Raw genomic sequence first — 17,533 nt, forward strand, 5'->3', positions numbered from 1 at the left:
AAAAGACCGAAAAAAAAAGAAATTTATTGTAATTATGAAAAAAAATAACAAAAGATTACAAGGGCATTATGTCATGACCAATGACAAAAATATTAGTAAAACAATAATTTCAGCAACTTTTAAGAGAACCTATGAAATTTGGCTTATAAAATACTATTTTTTCTTGTATTAGCCATATACTTTATCCAAACCAACCTGACTTTCCTATGGCCTAGGTTACTACTTGATAAAAATTTAAAGCGATCACTTGACCTCCCAAAATATAAAAATAAAAAAAGCACAATTTTATTTTGGGCCCTTTGCACTCACCGAACATAGTAATCAGCGTTACGAATTCCCAGGAAAAATGGGGAAAAGGGCCCAAAAGGGTTTCAGGAATACTTTCTTCATCCTGTTACTCCAATTCTAAAATTAAATTGATTCTTTTATTTCAAACGTATCCTCCCGCACAAGTAAGCGAGAAAACCAACAGACGTTACAATTTTTAAATCCACAGACGTCATTATCAAAAAAAAAAAGGATTAAATTTTCAACATGTCTATTTTTTCTTCTTGATATCTATTAGTGTAAAAGGTCAAAAAATATAATAAAATGACTAGGAAAGTAAATCTTGAACAAGGCTGTGTAGGAACGGAGAAAAACTTGGTAATGGCCACAGAAAATCCCATGAAATACTATTAAGATCCCAAATTACTCTACAGAAATTGAGATCATAATAACCAAAGATACAACTGAAATCATTCCCAGATCATCTTGGTCCGAAATTTTTGGCATTTTGGGGCAAAGGCCAAAAACCTACCCGCCCTGTATATTCGTGAAGATCATGAGTTTGTAGACTTCCCCTGGATATCTATCATTAAATGAGAGATCAGTTTAAGTTCTATCTATTCAAAGCATTATATGTGGAGGTTGTTGTAATGAGATGTAGCCCTAGTTCAGAGCCCCAAAAAAATTTTTTTAATTAAAATTACCTTTCTTTAAAGTAAACCATCTGCATCCTTTTCTCTCACATCCTGAAAAATATTGTCAAATTTTTTCCCGAATGTAAGGAAACGCAACAAGAGCCGATAATGATTTTAAATAAACTTTTCTTTACAAGGATAGAGCCTTTCCCTCCTCTTTGCTGAATTAGCCTGTACACGCTTAAGGTCGTAGAAATTCTCACGAACGACGCAACCTTTTAAAATAAGAAAAAAAAAATAAAATCAAAAATTTGGGGTAATAAACAAAGCCATGCATGCACAACCTCAACTCGAATATAAAAACATGTACTATTGGATCAAATAAATTGCAAATGACGTCAAACTCACCGTAATTCAAGATAGTGATGCTGGATGACTATATTGAACATCCAATATTTCTTACTGTAGCGCAAACACCAGCCATACTTCTCGGGATTGCTCTCTGCCAAAAACCCTTTAAGAGAGAAAAATTTTAAAAACTGAAAATCCAAAAATTTATCCACATCCATCTTATTACATTCACATAATACATTTATTTTATTAAAATGGCTCATAAAAGGAAAAAGAAGAGAAGAAATCATATATTTTAAACACTATTCCAAGGCTTATATAACTTTAGATAAATAGATATTAAAATATAATTAAACAGACCACAAAATAAAAAAATTAACAATACAGCCACTTGAAAGTTAAAAATAATAGTATTAATTCTTAAAAAATCATTAAACCCCCAAAACTGAGGGGGATAAAAATTATACCCCTTGTCGATAAGATGGGCAATACTCGTTTAAATTTTGCCGACCAGAGGGTCCCTCTTAATCTCTCTCTCCCGTTTGGGGGCTAGAAGGAAAACCCAAAACGACGTATTTTTTTGAAGCAAGCTCACTTTGAAAAATTTTTTTTACACGGCTTTTTCTCTCCTTCCCTCCCTTTCTCTCTCCTCTCTTCTCTTTCCCCCCCTCTCTCTCTTCTCTTTTAGAATACCTATTATGTAGGATTGTTGGGCATGAAATTTCTTAAAATTCCTATTCTCGGGTCCCTTTTTTTTTCGGCAAGAAATTTTTAACCCCAACACTGGGCTGACTGATGCCCATGACTGACTGACTGACTAACTGACTGTCTGTCAGTCTGACTTATTGCCTGACTGTCTGACTTATTGACTGACTTACTGACTGTCTGTCTATGTCTTGTCTCTTGTCAGTCTTTCTTCTTCTCTCCTCTCCCTCTCTTTCCCTCTCTCCTCTCCCTCTCCCCTTCTCTCCCCCCCCCCCCCCCCCTCCCTCCCTCCTCTCACCCTCCTTTCCCCTTTTCCCCCCTTCGCTTCAAATTCCTAAAACTTCCTGTCAACACTCAAGCCAACCCCTTTCTCTCCTATCTGAAGGGGTGTAAATGCCATGGCTCCGGCGACTGAAGGTGGTGCTCTTTGGCTGTTGGGGGGTCTTTTGGATTGGGTGCTACTGAGGTCCGTTTTGGGGGGTTGGTTGGGGTGCTTTGGTTTGGGTGCTAGGGGGGGCGTCTTGGGTGCTGTTGGATTGGGGCTCCCCGGGTGCCGTCTTGGGTGCTGTTGGGGGGGGTGGGGCCCGGGGTCCCTTTGGTGTTTGGTTGGTGATGTTTTGGGTGTCCGGGGGTGTTGTTGGATTGGTGATTTTTTGGGGGGTGCTGCCGGGGGTTTTTATTTGGTTGGTTTGGGTGATTTTTTTGGGGCCGTTTTGGTGCTTTTTGCCGGGTGCTTTTGGATTGGGTGTTCTTTTGGGTGCTTTTTTGGGTACCTTGGGGGGTTTGGGGTTGGCTTGGGTGAGTTTTGGTGCTGCCCGGGGGCCCGTCTTGGGGTGTTATCCCTTTGGGCTGTTGCGAATTTTAAGCTTTAGTGAAAAAAAAATGAATAGCACAATACCCTTTTTATGCTAAAATGGTATCGAGTCCTATTAAAATCGAGGATATTGAACCCTGTTAAAGGAATGATATAGTAATTCTATTATGATAAGTGATATAGTACGTTTGAAAAAATGAAAGTTAGTAAGCCTTCAAGTAAATAATACGTAGCATATAATATAATGAAATAGAAAGCTTATTAAGGGGGAACGATAGTAAGGCCCATTGAATATCTAAGCCCGAGACAATTAAAGGGTCTTTTTTAAACTTTTTCTTGTCTTGGCTGAGCAGTCTTGGGTTTTCTGTATAATTTACCAAACTCTATGACTTCATTTCGAGGTGATTAAACAAATTTTTATAATTACCCCCCCCCTTTTCTAAAACAACCAATAAATTTAAACCCCCCTCCCATAAAATTTTCATTTAGTCACAAATTTTGGTAAAAGTCGATTGCAGTTAATAAGACCATGATTTGCAATTGCCCAGGATCTTAGTTTTCCATTCATCCATTAATCTTAACTTTTTTTCCCATTTTTCCAATCAAAGTTTTTTTAAAACCCAGGAACCCCAATAAAAAAAAATCCAAGTGCAACTCAACAAAGAAATTTATAGTTTATCCTAAACCAGCTGACTTTTCCATGACAAATTTTCCCTCGAATTATTTCCAACATTTGACGTTATAGAAGCCCAATTTATCTTGTAATGCAAAAGGGCGCAACAACAATGCCCTTTTGTGCTTCTGGGGGTGGCTTAATTTTGAAAATGATCATTTAAGGGGTCTGATTGATACCTGTTTGGGGTGTGTATGCGCGCGGGGTGTGTGTTGGTGTTGTGTTGGTATTTTGTGTGTGGGTGTGTGGGGTGGGTTTTTGTGTGTGTGTGTGTGTTGTGTGTGTGTGTGTGTGGGTTGGTGTGTTGTGTGTGTTTTGGGGGGGGGGGGGGGGGTGTGGGGTGTGTGTTGGTTGTGTGTTGTGTGTTGGTGGAGAGAGAGGAAGGGGGTGGTGTGGTTTTTGGGGGGGTGTGTTTGGGGGAGGGGGAGTGGTTTGGGGTGGGTGTGTGTGTGTGGTGGTGTGTTGTGAGAGAGAGAGAGGAGAGAGTGGAAGGAGGGAGTTGCGCGCGCGAGAGAGAAAGTTTGAGAGAGAGAGGGAGAAAGAGAGAGAGAGAGAGAGAGGGGTGGTGAGGGGGGGGGGGGGTGGGGGTGTGGGGGTTGTGTGGGGTGTGTTGGGGGTGGTTTGGGGGAGAGAGAGAGAAGAGAGAGAGAGAGAAGAGAGAGAAGAGAGAGTGGAAATGAGTGTGAGTGCGCCGCGAGAGTGTTTGAGGGAGAGAGAAGAGTGGAAGTGAGTGAGTGAGTGTTGTGTTTTGTGTGTGTGTGTGTTGGTGTTTGTGTGGTGTGTGTGTGTGTTGTTGTGGTGGTGTGTGTGTGTGTGGGGTGTGTGTTTTTTTGGGGGTGGTGTAAGTGAGTGCGTGAGTGAGTGTGTGTGTGTGTGAGAGAATTTTAAATTTGCGATATAAGTCCTGCTATCCACACTGCAGTTTCTTGATAGAACGAAATAGCCATTTTTTTTCAATATTCTTCCAATATTCTTTCTCCAATTTGTTAACTTCCTGTTAGATCTAGACGTGTTTTTTTATCGGTTGTGCAAAAATATTTACATAATTATTTCATCATGTTCTGTGGTCACTAACGTGTGGGGTGTCGAACGTGTTTGGGCGTGTGCAGTGCACGTTCTTGTTCAAACATGTTTAATATGAAAATGACTTGAAAGAATATTTATTGCTATTATTATTATTTGTTATTATTATTATTATTATTATTATTATTATTATTATTATTATTATTGATGTTGTTGTTGTTAGTATTGTTATTATTATTTGTTGTTGTTGTTGATTATGATGGTAATTTTGCTGTTGATGTCGTTGTTGCTATTAGCAAAACCATTATTGCATTTGTTATTGTTGTTATGATTATTATTATTATCATCATCATTATTATTATCAGTATCATTACCATTCCTAATGTTACTATTATTATGGTTATTGTAGTTATTATCAATATTATTATTATCATATCATTATATTAGAATCATTATTATTATTATTATATCATTATTATTATTATTATTATCATTATCACCATCATTATAATACTATCATAATCATCATCACTATTATTATTATTATCATTATCATTATTATCCTATAGTTCATCGTCGTAAATATTTTCTATATTTTACTACAATTCCTAGATCAGTATTTAATGTACGAAATTGACTGAAAATCATGTAAATTGTAAAATGAAAATTGCCAGATTTACAGCTAAATCTATATATTGCAAGAGTAAAATAAAATATAATTTAAGAACCTTAAATAAGCCATGAAAGTTTAATTTAAATAAATGTGAATATTTCCATGACCTCCAGGGATTATATAGCCACAAAAAAAAAAAAAAAAAATAAAACATAATATAATATTATATATATATATATATATATATATATATATATATATATATATATCTATATATATGTATTAAAAACAATAACAGAAGAAAAGGTAAAAAATATTAAAAAACAATAAAAAGAGAAATAAGTTAAAAAAACAAAAAATAATAATAACATAAGAACAATAAAGAAAAAAAAAAAAGAAAACAGAATATTAAAAGCAATAAAGAAAAAAGTGAAACAAGTCTTTAAAAAACAATAAAAGATTTTTTTTTCAGAAATATTTTTGTCAAATAAAAGAAAAGCTAAAACATTAAAGAATGACAAAAGAAACGAGTAAAAAAAAAAAGTTTTGAATCCACCCATAGAACCAGCATTCCAAAGTTCACTAAATTATTTCATAAAAAAAAAAAATTAAAAACAATAAAATAAGCTGAAGTATTCAACGCATAGAAACTTATGAGTCAAGGAACTACTATATAAATGATAATAAAAGTGATAATAATAAAAAATAATACTAATAGTAATAATAACAAAAAAATGTTGGGACGGAGATAGAGCCAAATTAATTGATAACGATAGAGTAAAGAGAAAAATACGAATTAGGCTCAAAGTGATTCGCGCCAAAACGTTTCGACCGGAATATCATCAGGCGAATAATACGAATAATAATCCACCAAAATATAGTCAAACAAGACAAGATTTATATTCCAAAATACGGCAAGTAATAATAATATAATAAGAAGAAAACAAACCTAAACCAAATAAACCAAATTCGAAAAATATATATAATTCCACCTTATCAAAAATAAAACAAAAACACAACACTCGTTGAATAACAAACCCCCCAAAAAACAACCCCCCAAAAAACTGAAAATAACCCCAAAACAACCCTAAAACACAAATAAAGAAAACACAAAACAAAAAAAAACACAAAACAAAACAAAACTCGCTCAAGAACAAAAAAAAACAAAAAATAAAAACAACCCAACCCACAAAAAAAAAAAAAAATAACCCCCCCAAAACAGACTCCCTAAAAACCCCAAAATAAAAAAAAAATAAAAATTCACTACTAACGAAAGCCGCCGCGAAACAAGATGTCTTTCGCGCCAAAAAATCGTGTTGCGACGAGCGAGGCAGGAAAGCGGCGGCCGAGAGAGGGACAAATTCTCGTTCATTTCGTCAAATTTCTCGTTATTCGTCGCTCGATTCGCCACCATGAGCGGTCCTCAGCAACGGCGTGATTGTGGTGAGTGTCTCGGTGGTCTTTTTGGGAGGAAGGATAAGCGATAAAGAGGAAATAAGGGATTTAAAGGTGTGTTTGATCTCGGCTTCGGGGTTTGGTGGAAGGAGGTTGAAATCGGGTTTAATTTTTCTTTCTTGTTGAGGGAGAATGTGGCTCGGTTTTTTTCTTCTTTTGTCTATATTTTCATTGCATTTTGTCGTTTCTGTCGTTAATTTTGTGCTCGATCTTCTTCTTTCATCCGTTTGTAGTTTTAGTTTCTCTTCGTATTTAGGGAGAATATGGCTCGTTTTTTTTTTTTTTTTTTTGTCTCGATTTCTTTGTATATTGTCGTTTCTTTGGTTAATTTTATGCTCGACTTTCGATTTTTTTTTTTTTCATCCTTTACACCTTGTTATTTCAACCTTTGTATTTGTCAATTTGCAGAAATTTTTTTTTTTTTTCATCACTTGCGAAGCGGAAATTAAATTTTTTTTTTTTTATGATTTCAGAAAATTGACGGATAGATGTCTCAGGAAGGAAATTAATCGAAATTGTAAAAAAAGAAAAAAAAAAAAAGGAATTTGATGCCAAGAGCGACGTTCCGAAAACCCAAACCTAACCTTTCCTGCCTTTTTATTCATTCATTATTTATCTATCTATTTTCACTTATTCTATTTATTCCATAGACGAACCTTGCCCCAACGTAGCGGAAAACGCGACCTTAAGAACTTTTTTAGTTTCAGGCAAATGCATCTTTACCTTGACAAATCTCACCCTATATATATGTGAGAGGTAATTATATCCAGTCAAGGGAGATAAGATTCACTTTAACTGGCTGGACAAAAAAAAGATAAGATTCACTTTAACTGGCTGGACAAAAAAAGATAAAATTCACTTTAACTGGCTGGACTATCTGCCCTGGGGGCATGTACGTACATCATGGGTTATGTATGGACATGCCATGAGTTTTTTTTTTTTACAATCACGGCAAAATATCATTTTTCTGCCACTAAAAATGTGATTATTAAGGCGTTTTTAGCACTTTCTCATTTTTACTACACAAAAAAAAAAAAAAAAATATCAACTCCATGATGCCACACACTGCTTATTTTATTTAGACTATAGAGCGAATAATGATCAGCTATGGGGTCTTTATAACAAAAATATCCTTCAGTCTTGATTTATCAGGAAATATGACAAGTAGAGACTTTAGAAAATAATGATAACTGAAAATACAACATATGCTTGTAGTATTACGAAGAAATGGCATGGGATGCTGGTATTTGGCATGAGCGGTCACGCATGCTAGGGTGACGATATAAGCCCCCGGCAGCGAGGCCCGGGCCATTTATGAATACTACCCGCAGGAAAGGGTTAATTTGACATCCAAATTTCCACACGGCTCCCCCCCCTTCTTGAAAATACCCCATGAGCCCCCTTCCCCCCTCTTCCCCTTGATCTAGAAGCTCTTTAAACTTTTTCAAATTTGGGCTTTGCTGGGTGTTAATGGCATGTAGGCCGTGGCAGTCACGCAAAGTCTCTGTGGACACGATAGTTGGTTTTACTGATAGGTTTGATTAAGTTGATGATAAGTAATTAAGTAATGATTAATAATTTATGATTTAAGCTAATTATTAAGTTTAGACTCCCATTTTGAGATTCATGTGTTACTTTTAATTGTGGTGATGGTGCTAGATCATGGCTTGGCAAGTTCGATTTAATTCAATAGTGTTTGTAAATGTCGGTGGGAGAATTTATATATTTACATTTTCGGGTGGTATAGTTATGTTGAGTTTTATCTGTATCAATTAGCCAGGCAGAAAAAAAAATCTGGATTCCATTTTTACACGAAAATTTGCAATGACATGGGGGGGGGGGGAAGAAAAAAAAAAAAAAAGTCCCCCCCCCCCCGATTGGCACTGAATTCATGTACCTTTTTTTCATTTCTTTCTTTCTTTCTTTCTTTCTTTTTTTTCTTTCTTCCCCCCCCCCCCCCCCCCCCACAACAAAATCTGATGTCTACACCAAAGAGTTGATTAACAGTGCGAAAATTAGTGTACCTATTTTTTGTATTCCTTGAATTTATGTGAAATATGTTTTGTAATGGTATTGATACCACTTCGGTTAATATTTTTTGACATTATGATTGTTGTAATAGAATATTAAAAAAAAATGAAAAAATGGTAGAGCAAATTAGTCCTTGGTGACATGTCATTGGGGAGCCATCTGTGTGTAAACACTGTCTTTGCCTCAGTTTGCACGGGAAGGTAGAGCTGAAACTTGGGGCCACTGAGTGCAAGTGGACTTAGGTTGTGAGCATTTTTTTCTGCATTAATTTTCCTTTGTTTGTGGCATTGCCATTCATGTGTGCAGATCATTTCTTGTACTGATGACCAAAACTTTTTTTCCTCTACAAGAATATTATCTTGAATTTGTCCTACCTTAGTGTGTTCATACGGTAAAAATTATAATTATTTATATGTATAATATATAAGTATATAATTTTTTTATTGATTAAAAAATTTTGCTTTTTTTAAAATCTGATTGATTACATATACAATTTGGGCTGAATGCCACCACATCTTTATCAGCAATGACTTGTTATTTGATGATGTTAATAGTTAATTAAGATGCCATGTTGATAGTTAATTGGGGTTTCAATTTTGGCTGTAATTCATTTTAGCAAATGAAATCCAAACAGGTGAAGGCATCAGAGTCAGATCAGTTAATCTACATAATACAGTAAAAACAGTGCATGTACATAATTTGACTAAAAACGGGAAGTGATATGGATGCTGCCAATATTATTATTTTTTTTTATTTTATTTTTTTATTATTTATTATTATTATTATTATTTATTATTATTATTTTTTTTTTTTTTTTTGTTTAAAATCATTTGTGTATTTCCACCAACAGGATATTACCAATGGGGCTCACCCAGAAGATCCCATTGTGCAGATCTTGGTGAGTATTAAAATGTGATTTGTATACATACATACTCGGCAGAATTATGATTAATATACTGCATGGCTTTAAGAACCAGTTGGGTATGAAAATTTATGATTTTATTATTATTACCTAAAATATTATTAAGTAGATAGTTAAATACTTATATACATTCTTAAAAAAACATAAGTACTTACAAATATGTATATTCAACATATGTGCATTAAATTTATTCTCCCGCTTACAGTCCATGAAAAGGATGCCAAATGGTGCCCAGGAGCGCTTCCGCATCTTGCTCTCCGATGGCAAATGGTCAAGCAGCTTTGCCATGTTGGCCACACAGCTCAATAGCAAGGTGGCAAGTGGAGAGATTGCAAACAACTGCATCATCAAAATGAACAGATATGTTTGCAACACGGTGCAGAACAATAAGAAGGTAAAGTTGATAGATATTCTATAGAATGTGAGCTTAGAAAATTTGTTAGGAAAACATTATGGAAACCCCAGGACGTGTCCTAATTTACAATTAAACAAATTTGGCAACCGTAATGGATTTTACAGGTTGGACTTGCATATTTAATTTCAGGTTTTGATCATTCTGGACCTGACCGTAGTGCAAACAGCTGAGGAAGTTGGAGGCAAGATTGGAGAACCAGTAATGTTTGACCCTAATAAGAATCCACAGCAGGAGGCTGCTCCTGCACCAAGAGTGACACCTTTAGCTGCCCAAACTGGTACGGTGCATTGTGACCAGTATGCTCAATGATTTGACTTATTAATTTTCTCACTTTCTTTGTTTGCCTTCTTTTGTTCTAGTTATGTTTTTTTCATTCTCTGTTTCTCTCTCTCTCTCTCATATTCTCTCTCTCTCTCTCTCTCTCTCTCTCTCTCTCTCTCTCTCTCTCTCATATTCTCTTCTCTCTCTTCTTCATCTCTCTCTCTTCTCTATTCTCTTCTCTCTCTTCATATTCTCTCTCCTCTCTCTCTCTCATTCTCTCTCTCTCGGGTTTTATCTTCTCTCTCTCTCTCTCTCTATTCTTTCTCCTCTCTCTCTCTCTCTCCTCTCCCTTCCTCTCTCTCTCTCTTTCTCTCTCTCTTTCTCTCTCTCTCTCTCTCCAAATCTATTCTCTCTCTCTCTTCTCCAAATCTATTCTCTCTCTCTCTCTCTCTCCAAATCTATTCTCTCTCTCTCTCTCTCTCTTTCTCTCTCTCCTCTCCTCCCGACTCTCTCTTCTCTCCTCTTCTCTCTCTCCATATCTCTCTCTCATTCTCCTCTTCTCATATTTCTCTCTCTCTCTCTCTCTCATATTCCTCTCTCTCTCTCTCATATTCTCTCTCTCTCTCTCTCTCTCTCCTCTCTTCTCTCTCTCTCTCTCTCTCATATTCTCTCATATTTTTTTTCTCTCACTCGTATTCTCTCTCATAGAAGAGCTTAATATTTTGTTTTAACATTTTGTATTATGTTAATTTACTTTTTGATTATCAGGATATCCCACCTTTGGATACCTCAATGTTTTGATTTATTTTTCTCTTATATAATATGGGCCTGATCTGCTGACCGTTACAGGTGATGCACCCCAACGCAATCCTTTAGCCCAGCGCAATGTTCCAAACACAACCTCATCTCCAGCACGAACTCCCGCAGGGGGTAATGTTCACCCCATCAGCTTGCTTACACCTTATCAAAACAAGTGAGTTCTGGTACTATAGATTGTTGTTGTTGTTTTTTTTTTATTATTATTAATTATTATTAGTAGTAATAATATTATTGATGATAATGTATGCCATTTATTCTGCAATATATAAAGTAATTTTTAAAGGTACAAGAAAGGACTATTACAACTTCTGTACAGATCATAGAAAACAGGTGGTTGGTACATTTTTGAAGAATGTGTACATTGGCAACATCCACTTTGAGACCATAGTAACCTTGTTGACTGATAAGACCTGCAGGCTTCTGGTTACTTAAAAGATCACTACTCTTCATTTTATAAACCTTCATAATGAAATTTGATTTTCTTTAAAAGATACATTTTTTTATGGTAAATTTTACCCATTTATATGTGGAAATTATTCTGTATCTAAACTGTACACTTTTAGGTTAAGGAATTTGCATACATAGGACAGTTTCAGAAATTAAAGTATAAATTTACAGTTTCAAACCAGCAAACAGAGTAAATGATAGACACTATACTAATACAATTATACTGCTATTATTATAGTTAATAATAATTAATATAGGATCAAGATATTTTTTTCTCTAGATAGTAGTAAATTGTCTGAATAGTAAATGTTTCTCTGGTGTACAATATTTATCCTAGTCTACTGAATAGAGAGAGAGAAGACTGAGACGGACTTGTATCCACATTCATAAGGCTGCACCAGATTCCACCATAATTAAAATCATCATAACAGTGACATCCGTGCTCGTGTCACCATAGTCAGACTACCACTTGTCAAACTCTCGTGGCGAAGGAAAGCTCTTCTCGATGGACCGTAGATTGATTGGAGAATCAAGCTACTGTCTTTCATGACAAGTGGACAAGTCATGGATATGATTGAGGTAAGTATACAATTATAGCAAAGGTCCTCCTCCCCTCTCCGTTCCATGTGAATTTATGATTACTTGTGGTGTTTGTGAATTTATCCATTTCTATCAACAGGTTAAAATGATTACACGGTGGATGCCACCTGAAACGGCAACAACAGTACTCCAACCTCACTAATGATTATGAATGACTTTCAAAGATGACAGAGTATGATTTATTAATCTTTGATTATATATATATCTTATATATATAAACTATCTATATAATATTATAATATATATACATATATATATCTCCATATTATCTATACATATATATATATATATATATATTATATACTATATATATATTAATATATATATATATATAATATATATATATATATATATATATATATATATATATAATATATAATCAGAATAAAAGATTGCTGTAAATTTTGACACAAATTGAAAGATATTACAAATGACATATAGTTAAATTACTCACCAAGCTAGTTTGCTATAATTTTATTTTGTTTTTTATCGTTGATTTGATAAATGATAATGTGAATATCTAAAGTTTCTGTGAATCTACAGGTCACTCCCTGCCATGAAGCTAGTGACATTCCCAGCATGCAGTTCAATTTTGTCCCTCTGGATCAGCTAGAGTCTCTGGAGAAAGACACCATCATTGGTAAGTTCTGTTGGCATCCCTTTGTTGAGTTTGTTATTCTAATGACAAAATGACATTGATTTCCTTCATACCATGAACTACTGTATCGCTTTTTGTAGTTTTTAAGTCTCCTAATGTTGTATTCCCCTTGAGAGTGCTGAGTGACTGACCATTGTTTAGTTTTTCACAATGGTAATACTTCTTTAACTATATTTGGCAAGATTTCTATTTAGATTGTCTTTCCCTTGGGTAATAATGAAAAGAGATGTTTATTTTGTACACGATAAAAATTAAGTTATACTTTATTATTATTATTTAACTTATTTTTCCTTATCAACCCATTTCAGATATTATTGGTGTGTGCAAGGATGCTATGGAAGTAGCCTCTATTACATCAAAGGCCTCTGGCAAAGAATTAAGGAAGAGAGATGTGCAGGTAGTTGATGATACAAATAGAGAGGTAAGTTTCGCTCTTATGATTTTACATTTTTACCATTTTGATAATGGAATAAATTTAGATAAAATTGATAACTTGGTCATGATCAAGAATTATTGAACAATTTATTGAGTAAATGAAGTGATTAAGGTCACAAGTTTGTAAACGCTTATATTTCAGGTACGTCTTACCCTTTGGGGACGTCAAGCAGAAAACTTTGATGGAACACAGCAACCCGTGTTGGCTGTGAAGGGTGCAAAATTGTCAGATTTCAATGGACGTTCTTTGTCTTTGCTGTCCTCATCAACACTACAGGTATTTTGTAGTTCCTCCTTTAATAGTTATGATGTAAATAGTTCTGATCTCTCCCCTCCACTTTATCTTGCATGTTCACAGTGTCATGGACCTACAAAAGTAGCTTAAAAAGAGAGAGAGAGAGGGGGGGGGGAAATCAGTTTGTAAGCTATTGTACTTAGAACTTTGATTCATTATAAATAAATCTTTGATATGTTTGGCTTTGTAGATCAACCCAGATATCCGTGAGGCCCACAAATTGAAGGGGTGGTTTGATAATGGAGGCAACACAGCAGAGACAGTCAACCTTTCCAATCAGCGTGGTGGTGGTTCAGCAGGTGAGAAACCTCAGATATCATCATCTAATCATCAATATAATTGTCGTAGTATTACGTAATCAAGTAAGAAAAGGTAGATAAAATGAAATAAGATCATTTAAAGATCTAGCAGAGTAACATAATTCAGAAATTTTTTATGGCTAGATATTTATTTAAGAGATATAGAAAAAATTAAGTTTTTAAATTGGGAACTGCGAATAGCATTCAATTTTTTAGGTCCTTTATCGTTTATTATTTGGTCTCTCTCTAAAATGTGTATCCTTCCTTCTTTCATAGGTATGGGCTCCAACTTCAAGACATTTGGTGAGGCCAAGCTGGAGAACTTGGGTAGTGGAGATCAAGCTGATTATTACACCACAAAGGCTTCTGTTGTGTTGATACGCAAGGAGAACTGTCTTTATTCAGCTTGTCCCTCAGATGGTTGCAACAAGAAGGTGGTCGACATGAACAATGGTCTTTACAGATGTGAGAAGTGTAACCGCGAATATGATAGCTTCAACTGGCGATTGATGTTGTCTGTGAGTTTTGTGATATATTTTTTTATGTTGAGAATTATTTTTTATGAGTTATCATTCATATGAAAATATTTAATTTTGCTGTATACTTCCCCCCCTCCCTTATAAGATAACCTTTTTAAAAGCCTAAACGCTCCATTTCATATAATCTCTTTCTCCTCTTGTCTTCCCCTGCAGGCCAACCTTGCTGATATATCAGACAATCAATGGGTAACAGTTTTCCAAGATCAGGCTGAGATGCTCCTTGGAACCACCAGCTCAGAACTAGGCTTCATGCGAGAGAATAACCCAGACAACTTCCAAAACATCTTCACAGACGCAGCTTTCAAGAACTTTTCCTTCAAGCTTCGTGTCAAAATGGAGACTTACAATGTGAGTTTAGTTTGGTTTAGATTTCCATGCTGCTTAGTTTGATCTTCAGTTCTCTAATGACTACAAAAATATTCTGTAAAAAAAAAATAATAATAATAAGTATATATATATATGTATATAAGTATATTTTATATATATATATTTTTTTTCTTCATCTTCTTCTTCTTTTTCTTCGTCTCAATAACCATAGTAATAGTAATAGTTGTAGTAGTAGTAATCTAATTCATGATGATAATAATGATTGTAATGATAACCATTCCTTTTGGCTTTCCCATAGGATGAGAGCAGATTGAAGACGACAGTAGTAGCCTGCAGCCCCCTTGAACCAAGAGAGTACAACCGTCGCCTTATCTCAGAAATTAAACAGATGTCAGGACAGGCCTAATTTTCGTTTTCTCGACTTCAAAACATTTTAAGTGTTTATTTTGAGAAGGAATAAATAATGAAACCTGACTTCTATGAGTTCTAAGATATCTTTTTTGTGGAAGAGAAGTATTAAATATGTTAAAAAGAAGTTATGTACCTAGTATTTCCTGTGTTACTCTTGGTACTTAGCTTAACAGAAAGGCATGTTTTACTGTGAAAATGTCCAGTGAATAATAAAAAATATAACCATATGTAATTAACTTTGAGTAAATTATCTTATTTGATATTTAGATGATAAGAAATAAAGTATCAATATTATAGTTAGTCTTTGGTTCTTGATTTCTTTATAGACATGATCAAGTTCATATTTCTATATGTATGTTCTCATTACTATATGTATATGCTTTTGATAACCAAAAAAATTGTATTTTATTAGTTTTTATTATGGTTATTATTTTTACATCTCGGGCCATGGAACTTTAAAAATCCGCATTTTTTTTATGTAGATGAATATATCTGTGTGTTTATTTTGTTTTTCATTCCCTTTACTTTTGGAAATCCAGGTGCGAGTACAATGCAACTTGCGAATGCTTGTTTATCTGTTTACCCCATTCTTGGAATTTTAGGGAAGTTTTTCACTTTTTCAATTTTCATTAACAATACTATTATTATTAGAAAGTTACTAACAATGATAATAGTAAAAAAAAAAATTTTCTTTCTGAAATTTCAAGGAATGGAATAAATAGGTTAAGTTAGGTATGCCTACCAATATCTCATTTTGTAAAAAATTTAAAAAAATATGGATAGAGCCAAACCAAAATGGACAAGGCATGTATACATCAGCAGGTTAAACATGACTGATAATTTGTTCAATCATTCATACCATATATTGAATGTCAATATGAATAGTGAATAGATGTTTAGTCAATTATATTAAAAAAGAAAGGAAAAAAAAAGCATACATATTCAAGTACAAGTTTTATTTGTGTAGCTACAGTGAATGATTTTTTTTTTTTTTATATATATAAAGCCTATAGTTTACTCCTAAATATACAGATTGTTAGTTCTTATAGTATATGAGAATGTAAAATAGTTATCTGTAATTGGACTGGCATCACATTTCGTAATAAAGTATATAATCTAAAGAAACTTTCTTGATTATCTTCAATGTCTAGCAGATTTATTTGCATTTTAAGCAATAACCATTAACCATATCTTGGTTTATGACTAGTTAAAGGAAAATAACTAAATTGTTGTCAAATAATTTGGCAAACTAATTTCTTTAGGTTTAAAGCACACAAGTGTATTAGTTTTAAAGTTAAGGAATTTTGATATAGAAAGTCATTTTACAATATGCTATTCTGTACTCAACCCCCCCAATCCCTTGCCCGTTGTTGTCGTGGGGGGGCTTAGGAGGCGGAGACTGGGACCCAATGATGGGGAACTCCCCAACCTTGGGACTCAGCCCTCGACTCAACTAATTTTGCATGGTCTTTTTTTTTCCTTCCCACTTTTCGTTTCTGTCCCTTCACCAAACCCTTTGCTATCCACCTCCTAAGGTGTGAGAGCCGTGCTGAAAGGATGAAAGGCTGACTTTGTGCCAGTCCTGAACGGCCTGAGGGAGCCATGGGCACGGTATTCCCGATTTAGTTATCTAGCCCTTACCTCTCAAGGGGACCCTGAGGGGTGGACTGTTTTTATCCCCAACATAATCCAGGCTTACCATGGCCAGTAATGAAAACTTATCCCCACTATTAGGGGCAATGAGGCTTGCCCCTTTATCAAATAGCCCCAACGATGTAAAACCCACCAGATTCCCTGACCCCAGGCTCTCCTTTGACCACGGCTCCGAAACACTGCAATAACTACCTCCTCATCAATACCTACTAGTACAGTAGCCAACAATCAACCCTTAAGGAACATTTCCACTCTCCCAGCAATCTCAACTTCAACACCTCTACCCCCACAACCTCCAACATCAACCACCCCATCCTCCCTTATTAATACCTTACAGCCTTATTGCCCACCTCCCCATAACACTACCTCCCTTAACACTACTCCATCTTCGTCACGCCCTTCTACTACCCCTATCTCTACAACAATTTTGAATACCCTCTTCAGCGCAGCCAAATGGACCATTTTTTGTGATCCCTCCCACAGCTCCCTACTCTGACAACACCCTTCTCTTCCAACAGTCTCCAAAAACATGTAGGTAAAGTCTCTTTCCGTAGCCGACCTGACCGCTCCCGTCTTGTCACAGTAAATCCGAAAACCAAGCTATAAGCTTTAAAACAAAACTAACAGACCTATATGGTAACCCCATCCTTGCAGAACCCCATCCAACCCTAAATACTTGCACCGGAACAGTTAAAATCTCCCCAGCAAATTGCCCAATCTATGAGAAAGATTGGTCAGATTGTGGAGAAGATCTATTTGCCTGTCTCACAGACTATGGCAACATAAAGTACAATGCTACTCCATTCCCCCCAGAGGTCATCGAAAGAAACCCACTAACATAGCCAAAATTACCTTCCGTAGGCATGACCTTCCCTTTAACATCTA

General features: G+C 35.2%; 1 pseudogene; it reads left to right on the forward strand.

The window, feature by feature from the left end:
* The first annotated feature begins 5,128 nt into the window (after window positions 1-5,128).
* Window positions 5,129-15,918, forward strand: LOC119573728 (annotated as a pseudogene).
* Window positions 15,919-17,533: the final 1,615 nt, after the last annotated feature.

Source organism: Penaeus monodon, chromosome 6, assembly GCF_015228065.2.
Source record: "Penaeus monodon isolate SGIC_2016 chromosome 6, NSTDA_Pmon_1, whole genome shotgun sequence".
Classification (NCBI taxonomy): Eukaryota; Metazoa; Arthropoda; class Malacostraca; order Decapoda; family Penaeidae; genus Penaeus; species Penaeus monodon.